The sequence below is a fragment of the Podarcis pityusensis genome, assembly GCF_964106645.2.
Source record: "Podarcis pityusensis genome assembly, chromosome: 16".
Lineage (NCBI taxonomy): Eukaryota > Metazoa > Chordata > Lepidosauria > Squamata > Lacertidae > Podarcis > Podarcis pityusensis.
Genome location: NC_138041.1, coordinates 31256531 through 31274097, shown reverse-complemented (window position 1 = coordinate 31274097; position 17567 = coordinate 31256531). Strand labels below are relative to the sequence as shown.

General features: G+C 44.8%; 1 protein-coding gene and 1 pseudogene across 5 annotated transcripts in view; both read right to left on the bottom strand.

Moving 5' to 3' along the window:
* The window catches only part of ZDHHC8 (zDHHC palmitoyltransferase 8), a 128930-nt gene that overhangs the window by 100717 nt on the left and 10646 nt on the right, over positions 1-17567 (bottom strand). The window lies entirely within an intron of this gene.
* Positions 1-17567, bottom strand: part of LOC308465354 (serine/threonine-protein phosphatase 2A activator pseudogene) — a 53123-nt pseudogene that overhangs the window by 24911 nt on the left and 10645 nt on the right. The window contains exon 1 of one of the 3 annotated variants that reach the window (XR_013991551.1): positions 3696-3718. The exons of the other annotated variants lie outside the window; for them this stretch is intronic. The product of XR_013991551.1 is annotated as a serine/threonine-protein phosphatase 2A activator pseudogene (transcript). Of the gene's footprint in view, positions 1-3695; positions 3719-17567 lie in introns of those variants that run through there. 3 annotated transcript variants of the gene reach the window in all.

Here is a 17567-nt window from a genome sequence, read left to right as displayed (position 1 = left end):
TCGGTGATAACAGTCATGGCTTCCCCCAAAGAATTCTGGGAGCAGGGCCGTCTTTAGCAGATGCGGTGCCGGGGTGCAAATATCCGCTCAGCGCCCCCAAATTACCATGGATAGTGGGGGTGGCGGCGAAGCTGCGCACTGCCAGCCATGGGAGGGGTGCGCGCGCAACTCTCCCCCATGCCGCTGCGGGAGAGCAATCCCCGCGGAGGCTTGGGAGGCAAACTGCACACCCGCCAGCAATATAATTCCAACAAAATATTCCAACAAAATATTAATATTCCAAATATAAATATTCCAACAAAATATTAATATTCCAAATATAAATATTCCAACAAAATATTAATATTCCAAATATAAATATTCCAACAAAATATTAATATTCCAAATATAAATATTCCAACAAAATATTAAAATACAATAAACTGTCAAACATCAAAAGCTTCCCTAAACAGGGCTGCCTTCGGATGTCTTCTAAAAGTCAGATAGTTGTTTATTTCTTTGACATCTGGTGGGAGGACGTTCCACAAGGTGGGTGCCACTACCGAGAAGACCCTCTGCCTGGTTCCCTGTAACATGGCTTCTTACAGCGAGGGAACCGCCAGAAGGCCCTCGGCGCTGGACCTCAGTGTCCGGGCAGAACGATGGGGGTGGAGACACTCCTTCAGGTATACTGGTCAAGGCCGTTTAGGGCTTTATAGGTCAGCACCTACACTTTGAGGCTTGGGAGGCAAGCTGCACGCCCGCCAGCCATATGTTTGACGGGGCGCAGCTGCCGGGCATGCAGGGAAAGGGGAGGCAGCCGGCAAAGCTGCGCAGCTCCCCCACTCGCTGGGGCGCCCCTGACAGGCCGACGCCCTGGCGCAACGCACCACTAAGCTGTATGGGAAAATATAAGCTATGTCTGGGAGTATAGCTTATGAAGGCTGTTGAGAGTTGTTATAATAATACTACTAATAATAAATTTTATTTATACCCCGCCCTCCCCAGCCAAGACCAAGCTCAGAGTGGCTAACACCAGATATAAAACAATTGATTGAAATACAACTTTAAAAACAAGATTAAAATACAACATTAAAATGCAGCCTCATTTCAGCAGAAACTCAAAAAAATTTTGGGGGATACGTTAGCCTTCACCAAGGCTAACTATCCAGACTGGTCCTACATGGGCGAGAAAAAAGCCAGGGAAGTCCTCAAGTAGGAGTTCCATCACAGAAGGAAAAAGGAAAAAAGAAAGAGGAGGAGGGGATCAAGTTAATTCCAAGCCAAAGGCCAGGTGGAACAACTCTGCGTTGTTCCACCTGGCCTTTGCGGAAAGAAATCAGATCCCGCAGGGCCCTGGTCTCATGAGGCAGAGCGTTCCACCAGGCCGGAGCCAGTGTTGAAAAGGCCCTGGCTCTGGTTGAGGCTAATCTGACTTCCTTAGGGCCCGGGACCTCTAGGGTGTTGCTATTTATGGACCTTGAGGTCCTCCGTGGGGTTGTTAGGAGGCAAGCACACCCCTATTCCCCTCGTAGAGCTGATACGTACTCCCCTCACAAGAACTGATATTCCCAAAGATATTCCCCACGAAGAGGGAAATGTTGCATTTCCCTTTTCCTAATAAAAGTGCTGCTTGTGAAGGGACAGGATACCCAAATCCTGTCTGTGAAATCACCCCAGGCCTCCAAACTATCCAAAATTCCCTTTTGTCTTCTAAAAATCCAAAACAGCTTTTCTCTGCTCTTCTCTGCTTTTCTCACAAGATGCTGTGCATAGGCAAAATGTTACTTTTAAAGGCTAATGAATAAGCTCTGTTCAAAGCAGGCCTGAGAAACGAATCTTATCTCATTCGGTTGCAACATCTTTGGACATGCTTAAACGCTTTCATTCGCCTTTTCCTGGGAAGGGTGCCAAGAGTCCCATAGTCCCAAGACAGCTTTCTGTTCATGCTCAGAGGAACTCATGGGGCAGGACTCTGGAAGAAGGAGGAGAAAGGGAGAGGAAACTGGAAGGGGTATATATGTTCTGTGCACGTGACTGTGAACTGGTGCATGCTTTTTGTGAGTTACCACACTTGCTCCTTCTACCAGTTCATAGATGGTAGAAATAAAAGCTTTTTCTCCGAAACTATTCCTTGAGTGTCTGTTGACTCCCACTTCCCTTTCCCGGGCGCAATATTTTTCCCATCCGAGGGCAAAGCCTCATAAGGCTACACTTGAAAGCCTGGCAGGCCATGCCCTCATCGAAGCCACTCCATTCCTTCCCCCCCGCCCTTAGGTTGAAGAAAATAAAGGTGTTTTTTTTTTAAAAAAAAAAAAGCAATGCATGACTCACTAGCAGAGCACATGCTTTTCATGTAGGTTCAATCTTTGGTATCTCCTGTTGAAAGGATCAGAAAGATCATCTTCCTGAAGCCATGGAGCTACTGCCTGTCAAGAGTAGAGAATACAGTGGTACCTCTAGTTACGAACTTAATTCGTTCCAGAAGTCTGTTCTGAACCTGAAACTGTTCTTAACTAGAGGCGTACTTTCGCTAATGGGGCCTCCTGCTGCCGCACACGATTTCCGTTCTCATCCTGGGGCAAAGTTCTCAACTCGAGGTAACTCTTCCAGGTTAGCGGAGTTTGTAACCTGAAGCGTTTGTGACCTGAGGCGTTTGTAAATCGAGGTACCACTGCGCTGACAAGAGTGGCTGGGGCAACCCAGCGAGATGGGCAGGGTATAAATATAATAATAATAATAATAATAATAATAATAATAATATGGGTGGGTCTAGATGTTCCTGTGCACAGCTCTAAACCAAATATATTAATACCTGCCTACAAGCTTAATTCCAGACTTTTAATTGGGGGGTGTTGTTGTTATGTAATGTTGGCTGTGACTCACTGGAGCTTGGAGAAATGTAAAAATAGATGAAACGTTGAGAGATATAAGTTTATAAGTTATCGAGAGCTCGCCTGGCTGTGAAAGTGATATGCACAATAACGGCTAATTTTAAGATGAATGTAGCCTGCTTTATTAATAGCAAAATTCCAAGATGATTTCAGAACTTAGGCTTTTGATGAATGGAAGAACAAGGGAGGAGAGGGGAGGGGGCTATTTTAAGACTTGGTTTTCCAAACTGGGACATTGGTACATTATTTATTTATTTATTTCCCTGTTTACAGCTGGAATATATACTTCTGCATCCCAGGTAAAAGAACAAAACTCTGCTGCTACCACAACATGAAATCCCGGAGCTCCTGGGCTTCAAAGCCTCTCCTTTTTGTAAAAAAAAGCACCACATTGCTAAAGCTAATCAGGTCTGGATCTGGACAGTGTACTACAACTCCCATTATCCCACTGGCCATGCTGGCTGAGGCTGATGGGAGTTGTAGTCCAATAATGCCTTTGTTGGGCACTTGGCTGGCTACCTCTGCCTTATGCACCCAGGCTAGAGTTTCATTCAGGGAGCAGCAATTGGGAGTTCCCTGAAATATTTAATAAAAAATAATGTTCTATAAAGAAGACAAGGGACCTGTCTCTCAAGGTGGTGATGGACTAGCACAGAAGCTCACAGGATGTCCACAGCTCCCTCAAATATTTTACTGGGGGGGGCAGCAAAGGGACCTCGGCCCCCACGGCTCTGTCTCATACACAATTCCAACAACGCCCCAATGAAATGGATAAATGAATGCTCTAATTTGATACCAACAGATATCAATATACAGTTGTACCTTGGAAGCTGAAAAGCTTAGTTCCCGAACGTTGCAATCCCGGAAGTAACTGTTTTGGTTTGCAAACGTCTGATGGGGCTTCTGATTGGCTACAGGAGCTTCCTGCAGCCAATCAGAAGAAGCGCTTCGGTTTTCGAACGTTTTGCAAGTCAAACGGACTTCCGGAACGAATTCCGTTCGAATTCCAAGGTACGACTGTACAGATATAGACACACATACACGTATACACATTTATAGAATTAGGTTCTTAATTTACCATCTGCTTCCTAATTTGTATTGGAAGATAGAAAGAATTCAGCAACCTTATCTGGGACATAAATAGTCGTCAGTTAAATAGAAAGATATCAGTTTCAGTGGTTTTTCTAGGTTCTTATTAAAGGAAGAATCAGCCTCTGTTGTCTGTAACTGTAGTGTTAACGGACATAGCCAATAGATTCTATATCTCCATTTCCACAAGGACACAGAGCCTTCTTTGTTAATTACTGTACTTGCATGTGAAAAAATAAGTGTGGAGTTTGGGGGCTGCACCTTTACCACTGTCCCCCCAAAGCCACACTCCTCCTCCTCCTCCTCCTTTTCCTGCTATCATGTGAAAGAGATCACCTGCAATGGGCAGCTTTCTCTATACTCCCCTGTGATTTAGAGCCCTTGCCAATTGCATCCACGCACAGAGAAGACTCCCTGTTGCAGAGCCTACCCTGAACATGGCCAGCAAAGGTGTGGACCCGGCCGGCCCTACTGTTTACCGTCACTATGGCCAAGATAATCTCTGCAGCCAGGAGATGCATGGAGACAATTTTATTCATGGAGTGTGACTTTTGGAATGGGGCTAAAATGCACAGCTGCGATCTCCATTCAGCATGCTTAGCATCTACTCGGGAGTAATGTGCAAAGATTGTTGTAGTCATGGCCATGAGGCAGACTGAGGCAGCTGCCTCAAGCGGTAGAATCCAAAGGGCACCTCCATGGCCACCAGCAGAAGCAGAGAGAAGCAGCCGCAATGGGCTTCATTTACCAGGTCTTGAAAAGGTCACATGAGATCTCTGGAGGCCTCCATGCAATCTTGCTGGAACCCGGAAGCTGCATCTATGTGACCCTGGATAAGTGAGGCTCTGGCGGCTGCAAGGGTAGTGGGCGGTAGCTTCCCGTTTCACCTCAGGCGGCAAAACGGGATGGGCAGCCCCTGGCTGTAGTCATTCACTAAGCAGAAACTTATTCAACCAGCTAGTTAGGAGAGCAGAGGTCAGTACAGTCATACCTCGGGTTACAGACGCTTCAGGTTGCATTTTTTTGGGTTGCGGATACACCGAAACTGGTTACTTCCGGGTTTCGGCAGTCGCACATGTGCAGAAGTGCTAAATCGTGCTTTCCGCATGTGCAGACGCGGCGCTGCAGGTTGTGAAAGCTGCTGGTTGCGAACGTGCCTCCTGCACGGATCATGTTCGCGACCAGAGCGTCCACTGTACTTAAACATCTGAGGGAAGCAGGGTGGCTCAGGGGGCGCAGGATAAGCCACACAGTTCTACCATCCATCATCTTGCCTCCACGACATCTGCAACCTGAAGCCATTGCTTTGAACTACCTAACGGCAGGGCTGGCCCTGCATTTAAATACATATGTTCATTGCTCAGTTCATGTATGGAAAACAGATGAGTCAACTGGCCTCGTGTTCAGTTTCCAGTGATTTAATACTATGACCGCACATGCTGTGTGAATTTTATCTTTATGCTACAAAAACTCTGAGCCTGCACAGTTATTGGGCATTGTGTCATATTACCCCCCTCCGTCTTTCTTTGGAGCTGAATATTACGTCTGAGTATGAATATATTTATGCTGCACTTTTAGTATGCAAGAACTGAACACAAACAAATTTGATTAGTCCCAAATTGCGATGCTTGAAAGTAGTTACTGGAGTGTAGATTTTTAAAACTGAAGCAACATGCTGCTCATTTTTGGCTCTATGTATAGGTGCTTATTTTGTTTTTGTTTTGTCTCTGTAATGTGAGGAAATTGCAATGTTTATCTGCTGGAAAGATCTCAAAAGAAGTTGCTTGCCTGTAAATACATTTGCTAGATTTACAGTCCTATTAAAACATGGCCTTTATCTAAAATTACTTTCTTTACGCTGGTACATACAAATAATGGGAGCATAGCTTTAAATCATACACCACAGGAAGCTGCGGCAATATTTGCTTAGGCAACACAAAAATGCCAGCAGATGGATGTAACACACACACACACACACACACGCACAGAGAGAGAGAGACCCTGCCTTCAATGAAACAACAATATTTGTAGTGGCTCATTTTCCAGTTCTATATGTATCTGACTCATTGTCAGATGAGTCCTTTCTTTTTTTTAATATAAGCACCATTATAGCACCATATTTAATTCAAGGGAATTTCACAGTCATGGGCTATGAACCCAGTTTGTTTCAACAAATCACAGTTACAATTAGCTACAGCTTAGGGTTCAGGTGTGACACTAAACTGTGGTTATTAAAAAATGGGAGCAAAATCTGATTTCCTTGTGGCCACACTGAAGGAGGAGAGAGGAGGGGAGGAGAGGAACTGTTTGTTATGACCTCCAAGCTGGTACATAGTGTAACAAATTGGAGAGGCAATCCTTTTTAAATGTTCTTAGTTATTTCCACCCCTGGATCTTCAGATAGCTCTTGATTTTTTTTAAAAAAACCAAACAGTTCAAATCTCTGCTCAGCTATGAAGCTCACAAATGACCTTAGGTCTGAATCTCTGAGAATAAAATAGGTTGGAAAGAGGGAAAGAGAATCCACAGAAGTGCTTTAAGCTCCTAGAAGAGAGGCGGGGCAATTTAAAGTAATTAAAAGGAAGAAGAAATAACTGCAGTTTGTGATTAAATTGTGCACTGCTTTAGTTACCTCTGGTAGACTAGCTTCTTTTTAAAAATGAAATCTCAGTGGCACCCTTGCAGGCTTGGCAACTCTGGGTAAATGGAATTACAGCCCCGTGTATAACTGTACAGTTTTCATGTGTGTCGGGGAGTTTCTGAAATTTCACAGCCCCACAATACTAGGGCATCTTTCTTTTGGCTGTAAATGTTTTTCATCATCATCATCATAATTTATCATTTATACCCCCCACCCATCTGGCTGGGTTTCCCTAGCCACTCTGGGCGGTTCCCAACAAAATATAAAAAACACGATAAAACATCAAACATTAAAAACTTCCCTAAACAGGGCTGCCTTCAGATGTCTTCTAAAAGTCAGATAGTTGTTTATCTCCTTGACATCTGATGGGAGGGCGTTCCACAGGGCGGGTGCCACGGCCGAGAAGGCCCACTGGTGGAGGAAGGCGAGTGCGGGGGTGCAGTGTGGTGCGTACCGGGTGTCAGCCGTGAGGGTGGGTGACATTGCCGCACCGCCCCCCGCTCACTGCACGGTGCCCCCGGATGCTCACCGCACGGGCAGCACCCCCAGACGCTTGCTGCATGGGCGGTAGGCCACTAGGGACGTTCGCCGTGTGGCCAGCTAGCCCCGTCCCCACACCGCTCCAGGTGCTGGGACAGGTAGCTCCGCCCCTGAGAAGGCCCTCTGCCTGGTTCCCTGTAATCGCACTTCTCGCAGTGAGGGAACCAGCAGAAGACCTTCAGAGGAGGACCTCAGTGTCCCGGCTGAATGATGGGGATGGAGATGTTCCTTCACTCATTCTTTCGGTTTAAACTGTCTTGAACACTGGCCAAACACACTGACCAAACCAATTCATGGAATCACAGAATTGTAGCGAATGTCCTCGTTCTCTCAATATGTTAAAACAATACTGTGCTTCAGAAATAATCAGACAAGTGGGGGGATATATTAAGACAGCTATTCTTGCTCTGAGGGAGCTTGTAGCTAGGTTTACACACTTGGAACATCCTGCTTTTAAGAGCTCCGAGGGGTGTTTTTTTTTTGGGGGGGGGTGTTTCTGCTTGCAGAGTGTTCTGCCATCAGCTTTGCATAAAGATGCGTTTCCCAGAGGGGTTACAGAGCTCACACACAGTCACTTCTTGTTAGTTTTGAAAGGCTGGCATAGGTCACTCGCTAGAAGATGAAACTATGATGCAATATCCATGTAGACAGTTGCTGCTGGGAGCAATCAGGACGAGACGCGCTGTCACATGGTACTTTGCAAGGCTTTGACTAACACGTAATTAAGAGAGAGAAAACGCATCAGCTTGCAGGGCCAGCCCTACCGTTAGGTATATGGCAGGCAAGCAGCTTAGGCCATAGGTGCTGGGGAGCAAGGAGTAACAGCAATGTGTGAGGGCGACAGAGCTGGATGTACCATTTGGCCTGCTGTGCTAAGCCAGGTGTGGGGAACCTCTAGGCCATCCAGATGTTGCTGAGCTACAACTCCCATCAGCCCCAGAAAATATGGCCACTTGCATAAATAACGGCTGGAGGAAAGAGAGTTGCCTGAATCGCTTTGCCGCAGTTGTTGTTGTTGTTTAGTCATTTAGTCATGTCTGACTCTTCGTGACCCCATGGACCAGAGCACGCCAGGCACTCCTGTTAGTAGCTTCGAGAACACTGTCCAACCATCTCGTCCTCTGTCGTCCCCTTCTCCTTGTGCCCTCCATCTTTCCCAACATCAGGGTCTTTTCCAGGGAGTCTTCTCATGAGGAGGCCAAAGTATTGGAGCCTCAGCTTCACAATCTGTCCTTCCAGTGAGCACTCAGGGCTGATTTCCTTAAGAATGGAGAGGTTTGATCTTCTTGCAGTCCATGGGCCTCTCAAGAGTCTCCTCCAGCACCATAATTCAAAAGCATCCATTCTTCGGCGATCAGCCTTCTTTATGGTCCAGCTTTCACTTCCATGCATCACTACTGGGAAAACCATAGCTTTTACTATATGGACCTTTGCTGGCAAGGTGATGTCTCTGCTTTTTAAGATGCTGTCTAGTGCTCACCAAAACCACCACCGGAAGCATGAAGCAAAGGAAAAATTGTATGTGCATAAGCAAAGGCTGTTCATAAGATAAATTACGCCACAGTTTTATAGCCTCAGAAAGCCAATTTGAGTATCTGCTCCTATTGGCATGCTTTCTCCAAGCCCTGCTGCACCCACCATAGTCTGAAATAAGAGCCAACCTGATGCCATTGCTTATGTCCAACAGCAAAGAGGAAGGCTTAGTGGGAAACCTTGCAACTATTCATTCCATATAAATATATGTGTACACACACACATGCACACATATAATGAAGCTATTTCCAGAAGCTTGGCACAGATGCGACAAAACTGGACAGCTTGGGAGTATATTTATCCAAGGAAAAAAACTTTCCAGAAGCTTTCAAGCAAATGAAACATAAGGACAGAGCGAAAGCCAATCTCTAGCATATTCCAGACTTGAATAGGACGAGATGGGTTAAAAAAATTCTTGCAGACCCGCTGGCTCTTGCCAGCTCTTCCTAGCTAAAGATGGATCCTTTCAAGGCTACTTTCAAGGCTACTTTCAAGGCTACTTCGCCAACAGATGGCGGAGCAAACTATTATCTGCTGCATGTGTTACAGTTGTCCTACACCAGATCAGTCCCAGGGTCTGAGGACACCTTGTTGAAGCTAAGTGGGTTGGGCTATGGTCAGAATTTGGATGGGAGACCATGACAAAACCCCGTATTATTGGATTGGGATCGATGATGGGAGACAGGTGGGGATTAAGGGTGTCTTTCGAGTGGCAGCGCATGGACTTTGGAAGAAAAAATGTCTTCAGTTGTTTCTGGATAGTGCAGATAGTAAGCATCTATCTCGACGGGAATGCTGTTCCATGGAACAAGAGCAGGCACACTGAAGGCCCCGCTCCAAGTAAATTTGGGTGGTTGGGATTAATTCACCTTCAACCAATCCTGGAGGGAGGAGCAAGTAGGCAGAAACAGTCAACTCTGCTGGTTTCAATGCCTCTACCATTAGGCAGAGTGAAATGGCTGCCTCAGGCTGCTAAATCTGAGTGTCATGAAAAGACCACCAATCAGTCTTTATTATTGGGGAAAAGGAGGCGCTTGTGAGCTTTACTTTCCCCCTTCATGCGACCTAAATTCAATCACTGGCCTCGGATAATGGGCCACATCCATACCTTACATTGAAAGCACATGGCTTCCCCCGTATAATCCTGGGAACTGCCGCTTGTCAAGGGTGCTGGGAACTGTAGCTCCATGTTGTAAACTACAGATCCCAGGATTCTTTGGGGTGGGAAGCCATGTGCTTTAATGTGGATGCGAATGCACACACCTTGATTTGGCGGTGGGGGACATTTGCTGCTCCACTTCAGGCGACAAAACCCTTTGCGCTGACGCTGCCTACCCCTTTCTACCCACAACAGCCAGTTCCTTGGAGACAGGATATAAAATGTGCCACCTTCATCCCCTCCTGAAGGAAGGTCTCAGAGGCAGGGATACACACATCCTGTCTCCCTTGTCAGCCCTCTGCTTCTCTGAAACCATCCAAGGGCGATAAAAGAGGCAGAAATGTCAAGGCTAATTACAGCTCTAACATGCAAACTCACTTGTCAAAGACCCAGTTTCAGCTGCATCACGGAACAGTTACAACAGTGATGGGTGGGTGGGGAGCAAATCGCCTTGCATCCATCCTCCTCCTAATGTGTTTCCTCTCCACCACCACAAACACAGGAGTTGTTGTTGTTTTTCCAAAGCACCATCTAGTTCTAAAGTGCTGTGCTCTTGCCTTTTCTCCCTTTCTTTCTTTTTTAAATTGGCTCAGACTGTTTGCACTTCTGTCATTCCCTTTGGGAAAAACCTGATTCCACTGACTAATAACGCCTTCGCAGAAAATAATCTGGAGTGTGGGGAGGGGGGAGGTCACAAAGATTACAATGGAAACACGCAAAGGAGATCTCAAGCCGTTCTCTCCCCCTCTCTCTTTGAACCTCATGGAAGGTCAATGGAAAACGCGAGGCCAGCATAATTCTCTCGCCCGGAACTGAGGCTGCAAAGAGAATCCAGTCAACCAGAAATCGGCAGAGAGCACGCAGCCGACTGGACAGGGGAGTTCTTCTGGGATTAAATAAGAAGGTGATGGAAGGGCAAGCCCTGGGCCATTGCTACCAGATAAGTCCCGGTCCTCAGCTCCCTGGTCTGAAGATGTGGCTCTGTCTTCCTCTGTCTCAGAGGACTTTGGTGTAGAAGACCTAACCCATTTGTCCTGCCTGAACCCACCTTTCTGTGCATCCAGACATCTAGGCCTCTCCTTGTCCTACAACCTGATTAAGCCTTGCTGCAATGCAGAGCACGCAGAAACTCAGATATATAAGCTAATCACCAAACGGCACCTTAAACCGGGATTACGGTCGCCACAACAGAATGTCTAAGTGCCTTCCCCCCTTCCCCAGGAGAAGTTGTTTTTTTATTTCATTTTTATACTGCTTTCTATTTTAAAATCTCAAAGCGGTTTACAACACATTAAAACATCAAATAAAAACAATCCAGAATAAAACAAATCCAAGCTTAAAAGAAAATATTCCAGATCCTTCTCTAAGTGATATTTTGCTTTTCCCATATTTATATACCTACTTAAGTTTATATAGCTGCCCCATAGCAGAAGTAATCTAGGAAGGCAGTGCAGTGTAGTGGTTAAAGTGTCGGACTAGGACCTGGGAGATCAGGGTCCCAATCCCCACTATGTCATGATGCTCACTGGGTGACCTTGGGCCAGTCACAACCTCTTAGCCTACCTCACAGGGTCATTGTAGGGATTTTCTGAGGAGGGGGTGAACCATGTACCCCCTGGAGAAAAAGGTGGGATATAAATGCTGGGAATAAGCTCTTCTAATGTGGATTTAGTAGATATGAAGACATTTCACCAAATGGATGCTGCCAGGATTGCTGTAGCACAACAGCGAAATTTTACATATGTAAGGTGATATTATAATATCACTCTGATATGCCGCATGTCTTAATGAAATAATAGTAACAATATAAGTAAATAATAATAAGTCAACAGCAGATTTGGGGTGAAAGCCAGTTAATTTTTCAGTTCTTTAAATCCCATGTTCTGACTATTAGATCTGCCCCACTCATCTTGTTCTACTGTGCCAGAGATGTAACTTGGCACACAAAATCTGCCAGTGCAGAATGAGATGAATTAATGTTTAAAGACAACAGCATTAGAGCATTAAATTTTCAAACAATGGCTCAGGGAAGACTCGTTCCAAGTCACACTGCTGTGTAAGACCTGTGTGTAAAAACAAAACAGCTGAGTCCAACAGCTCTGCTTGATTCTTGGCACGAATGCAATGGCTATATGATGACAAAACTTTATTTTATTTTTAAGGGAAGGAGGAAATGGGTGAAAAGATGGGAGGCGATTCCTGCAGAGGAACTACTCTGGCAAAATAAACTTGCTCCTGCCATACAGGAAAGGGTACATGCATCTGTATAAACAGGTAACCAAACGATAAGGGATTTACCGCAGAGGGGAAATTGTATTTTGCAACCTCAAGGCTACACTGCTATGCTGCTTTTTGCCTTGAGGGTAGACCTTAATGACTGTTCAAAAGCAGCAGCAGTTGCAAAAACACAGCCAGACTCCTCAAGAGGAAAGGTATCTCTGAGAACATCTTACCAATCTCATTTATCTTGTGTGGGACCATATAATCTTCCAAGCTACTTAACTGAGGTTTATGAAGCTCTAAGCAGCTGAAGCCCTATATACCTAAGAAGTAATCTCCTTCCCCAGAAGACATTTTTAATGAGCCAAATCTCTGAGATTCTTCTGTTTCTCATCTCTCTAGAAAAACAGGCCACTTTCTAGAATCGTCTCCAAATGTTCTCCACCATTTGTGTGTGTGTGTGTGTGTGTGTGTGTGTGGTGGTCACATTCCAACCCCTCTCCCCAGTCAATTTAGTTTGGCTTCCCATGTTCCCAGAGTGGCCAGTCAATGAAATCATAAGAAACCAGAGCACCCTATCCCTGTCCAAAAAAGAGACTGATCTTTAAAGACCAGGGTGGGGAGCCTGTGGCCTTCCAGATGTTCTTAGACTACAACTCCCAGCATTCCTGGTCATTGGCCATGGTGACTAGAGCTGATGGCTGGTGGATTCCAACGCCTGGAAGGCCAACGTTTTGCCATTCCCATTGTAAGGAAGGTCTTGAACTTGCCAGCCATTTGTAGTAGGCACGAAAACAATAGACACTGAAGTCATCCAGAGCGGAGTTCCCCAATTATGAAATTCACAGAGTACAAAATGGTATTTCTTCCTGGGCAAGTGGTGGTGTTTCCCTCCCCCCCCCCCCAAATGAACAACACAACCTTCCTACTTTTATCACCTTAACATTTAAAATGATGGGGCAAGAAATAAGGCTTGTCAGAAGCCATACTGCAAGGCCTGAATGGAAAAAGGTCCATCTGGAGTCCTAAAGCCTTGCGATCATTGCCTTAATACGTAATTCAGAAGAGCTTAGAGCTCCAAAGAAACATTCTCTAAAGAGCAGGACGTTCAGGAGGAGGAAGCAAATTGGTGCTGACGAACTCTGTCAAATGCAGAAATGACTAATAATAACAATAACAAGCAATTGGTGTGAAGCATGGAACACAGCTGCTATGGGGTGGGGTTGTATTTTGTCACAGTGATTTCCGAAATATCCTTAAAGTTGGTATAAGAGGTGCTGGGCCCATCCATACCTTACCTTAATGCAGATTATGAACCCCTTCTGCCTCTCCTCCAAGTACTGCTGCCCCACATTTTCTCCACCCTAAACCCAGAGATTCCCTATGCTTTGAAAATCTAAATAGGAAAACTACATTGTTTACATGATCACAATCCACATTAAGCCAAGGTATGGACAGGCTCATTTATAGCCACTCAACATATTATAGAGCCGCCCTTTTAAACACCTGCACAATTTTGTTTTGCTTTCAAAAATGTTTTATTTAGATATTGAAAGAAAACCGCAATATAGGAACAGTAACAACAGGGACATACATGGGTCATGCCATGCCAAATCACCTGATTTTAATACTCAACCGTGCTCTCACGATTCAGATTTTCTTCAATTTTTTTTATGTGTAGATACCTATGAGACAACCTCAAATTACCGTATTTTTTGCACCATAACACTCACTTTTTTCCTCCTAGAAAGTAAGGGGAAATGTCTGTGCGTGTTATGGAGCGAATGCCTTCGGGTGGTGGGGGGGATCTGCTGCAGTCGTGAGCAGAGGATCCATGGTTCCCCTTCCTTCCCTCCTCCGTGGTTACAAAGCATGGATCCACATGGATCCTCAGGATTTTTGCATTGGGCTACTCCAAACTCACTGTCAGTTCACATGTCTGTGGCCACAGCATGAACCACAGAAATCATATATCCACTATTTCGTTTAGAATATTTTTTTTCTTGTTTTCCTCCTCTAAAAACTACGTGCGTGTTATGGTCTGGTGCGTGTTATAGAGCGAAAAATACGTTAATTTTTGAGGTCCAACAAAATTTTTGAAATTTTTGATTTTTGTGCGATTTAGGCTAATGCAATTTCTGCGTCAGTTTAGAAAAAAACCTCCTGTTTCACTTATTTTTCAACCAATTGGGCTACAGTGGTACCTCGCAAGACGAATGCCTCGCAAGACGGAAAACTCGCAAAACGAAAGGGTTTTTTGTTTTTTGAGCTGCTTCGCAAGACGATTTTCCCTATGGGCTTGCTTCGCAAGACGGAAACGTCTTGCAAGTTTGTTTCCTTTTTCTTAACACCGTTAATACAGTTGCGACTTGACTTCGAGGAGCAACTCATAGCACGCGGTGTGGTAGCCTTTTTTGAGGTTTTTGAAGACTTTGGTGATTTTTGAAGCTTTTCCAAAACTTTTCCGACACCGTGCTTGGCAAGACGAAAAAAATCACAAGACGACAAAACTCGCGGAACGAATTAATTTCGTCTTGCGAGGCACCACTGTATAAGGTATTAAAAGGGTATTAAGTGCCACAGAAAAGGGTCACTGACCATTCAAAGTGATTTTTTTGTCTGAGTTGTGAGAGAACATGGCACCAGGTGATTTGGCATGGAGTGACCCACATAGCTGATAAGTGATTGATAGTGATAATCCCATGAAAGAATGAGTACTTGCCACTTGCAGCAGAAATAATCTAAGGCCTCATCTGCACAGTATACAAAAAGCAGTATCATACCACCACTTTAAACCATCATGGCTTCCCCCAAAGAATCCTGGGAAGTGTGGTTTGTTAGGGGTGAAGAGAGTTGTTAGGAGGCCCTGATTCCTCACAGAAACAAACAATTCCCAGGGTTCCCCAAGAAGAAGTACTGACTGTTAAACCTCATTTTGCCTCCAGAACTTGTTACACTATGGAGGCAGGAGTGAACCGAAGAAGTACTGAGACGACGGGAAACAATCCCATGGTTTGTTCAATGCACATTTGGAAGTTCAATCTATGCCGTGTGTTCTAAACTATGGTTAGCTGAAACCACATTTGGACTGTGAACGGAGCCAAAGTCAACATCTGCCCAGCTTTTTAAAACTCTTCCTCATATTATAAAGACTTTTTTGTGTGTGAATTAAGCCATTCTTAATTTGTTGTCGCTCTTTGCGATAATAAATAGTGACAAATAACTTGAGGTTATATTTTGAAGACAGCCTTCTTTGCTGCGAAGACTGGCCTGTGATGTTTGGATCTTCTTGTTGACAAAGCAAGTCTCTAATTCAATTTAGAGAGCCTAACATAATTACGGGTACTCCTAATTAGTTCAAAGAGAACAGCAACCATTGTAAGAACTTGTCCACCAGAAACTGGATTGAGATAGCAATTTCACTGTATCATAAGGGCAACCTAAGAGAGCAGCAGAGATGCCTTGTCAGATCGAATCATATTTGAGCAGACACAATCCACATCCAACAAGCTGCACAGCCACACTTAGGAAAACGATCCATCATCACCAAATGATTCACTCTTTAAAAAAAGATGTGCGGCCTGATCCTGCCATATCTACAGATATACAACTCATCTCTAGGACAAGGGAGGGGTATCTTCACATAGCAGCCCACTGGAAAATTTAATGTAAAGTCACGGGAGTGGAGGCGGTCTTCAGCATCTTAAGTCTCTCTCAGCATGAAGGAGCAGAAGTCTACAAAAATGAGTGTTCCTCCATGCCAGGAACAGAAATTCAGCTTTCATGGGAACCAGATTATTATTATAATATCATATCATATTATTTATTATTTTGACAAAGTAATAATCATAAATAAATAAGAATAAAAATGTGCACCCCACCCTGAGACTATTCCATTACTATTCCACATAGAGAGGGCACATTTGGCCTCTGGGGCCAAAGGTTCCCAACCCTGTGTTCAAACTCGGGGCTGGCAGCCCAGTCCCAAACCAGAAACCTGTGACAGTATGAAAGTGGGGGGGGGGGAGAGGGTGTTGGCATCTCTCCTCCCCATTCTTCTGAAGCTGCCCCACCACAAGAGGTCTGAACTACAAGAACCCTAAGTATCCTTGTCCCAGGCTTGCTGAGAGCCAGTGTGGTATAGTGGTTAAGAGCGGTAGTCTCGTAATCTGGTGAACCGGGTTCGCGTCTCCGCTCCTCCACATACAGCTGCTGGGTGACCTTGGGCCAGTCACACTTCTCTGAAGTCTCTCAGCCCCACTCACTTCACAGAGTGTTTGTTGTGGGGGAGGAAGGGAAAGGAGATTGTGAGCCGCTTTGAGACTCCTTCGGGTAGTGATAAAGCGGGATATCAAATCCAAACTGGGTAACTCCTCTTGAGGGAAGGAGGATTTGTTGCAAGTCTCACTTGCTCAACACTCTGCAGCCCAACCGTGTACCATTCACCAAGTCGCTCCCACCCTGGCAAGGAAATGCTTCCAGCCAGTTTGAGCATTTTCATTTAAATTGCTGCTATTTATAAATGGAATATGCTTGATATAGCCCAACACACACAGTCCCGACATTCCACAGAAGACCTCTTCAGCTGCACCCCAAGAGATGGGATGGCTTATATGGAGCTAATATCGGCCACAGCTCAGTTCTACTGGAGCAGCTATTTTGGATTGCAAAAGATTCTTCTGGCTGAGTTTGTTAGGAGAACAAGAAGAGGATTTGCTGGCTGCCTAGGTCACACATACGTTCACTGGACAGAGAGCTGGAGTCAACATCAGGAATAGCATTCCTAAATATAGTCATTTCAATTTCTTGTCAAGCGAGGTGTATGAACAATACTCAAATGCGACTCGGAAATTCACAAAAATCACCCTTTCCGCTAATGAAGTGATGGTGATTCATTTAAAGAAATGGTTTGACACAATAAGGTTCATCATACCTCAGCGCAGCTAGAATATGGAAGGGAAACAATTGTGTGTTTGCAAAGAAATCAATGACTACTTGTATATGATGGAGGAGACTGAGAAAACAAACCATTTATGGGTTCTGTCTGTGAAGAAAAGCGAAGAAAACTCTTATTTCATCGATATGATGAAACCAAGTAAATGAACTAGACTTTATTTATTAATTTCTGACACTTATCAGACACCTATTTATAAAAACAATCTCTTAAATATTGCGTGACGCATTTAAAACACAACCCTATATAGTAAAAATGCATATCAAAACTTGAAAATCGAAATCAGCATGCCTTAATGGCACTAGACCTTTAAAGCACATTCTTTCCCTCAAAGAATTATGGCTAAAATGGATGCTTGGGTTGCAAACGTGATCCGTGCGGGAAGCACGTTCGCAACCCGCAGTGTTCGCAACCTGCAGCGCCTCATCTGTGCACGCGCAGGTAGCGATTTGGTCTTCTGCACGTGCACAAAGTGTGATTTAGCGCTTCTGCGCATGTGCGAGTGCGGAAACCCAAAAGTAACCCGTTCCGGTTAACTTAAATCGAAAACTATCTTTA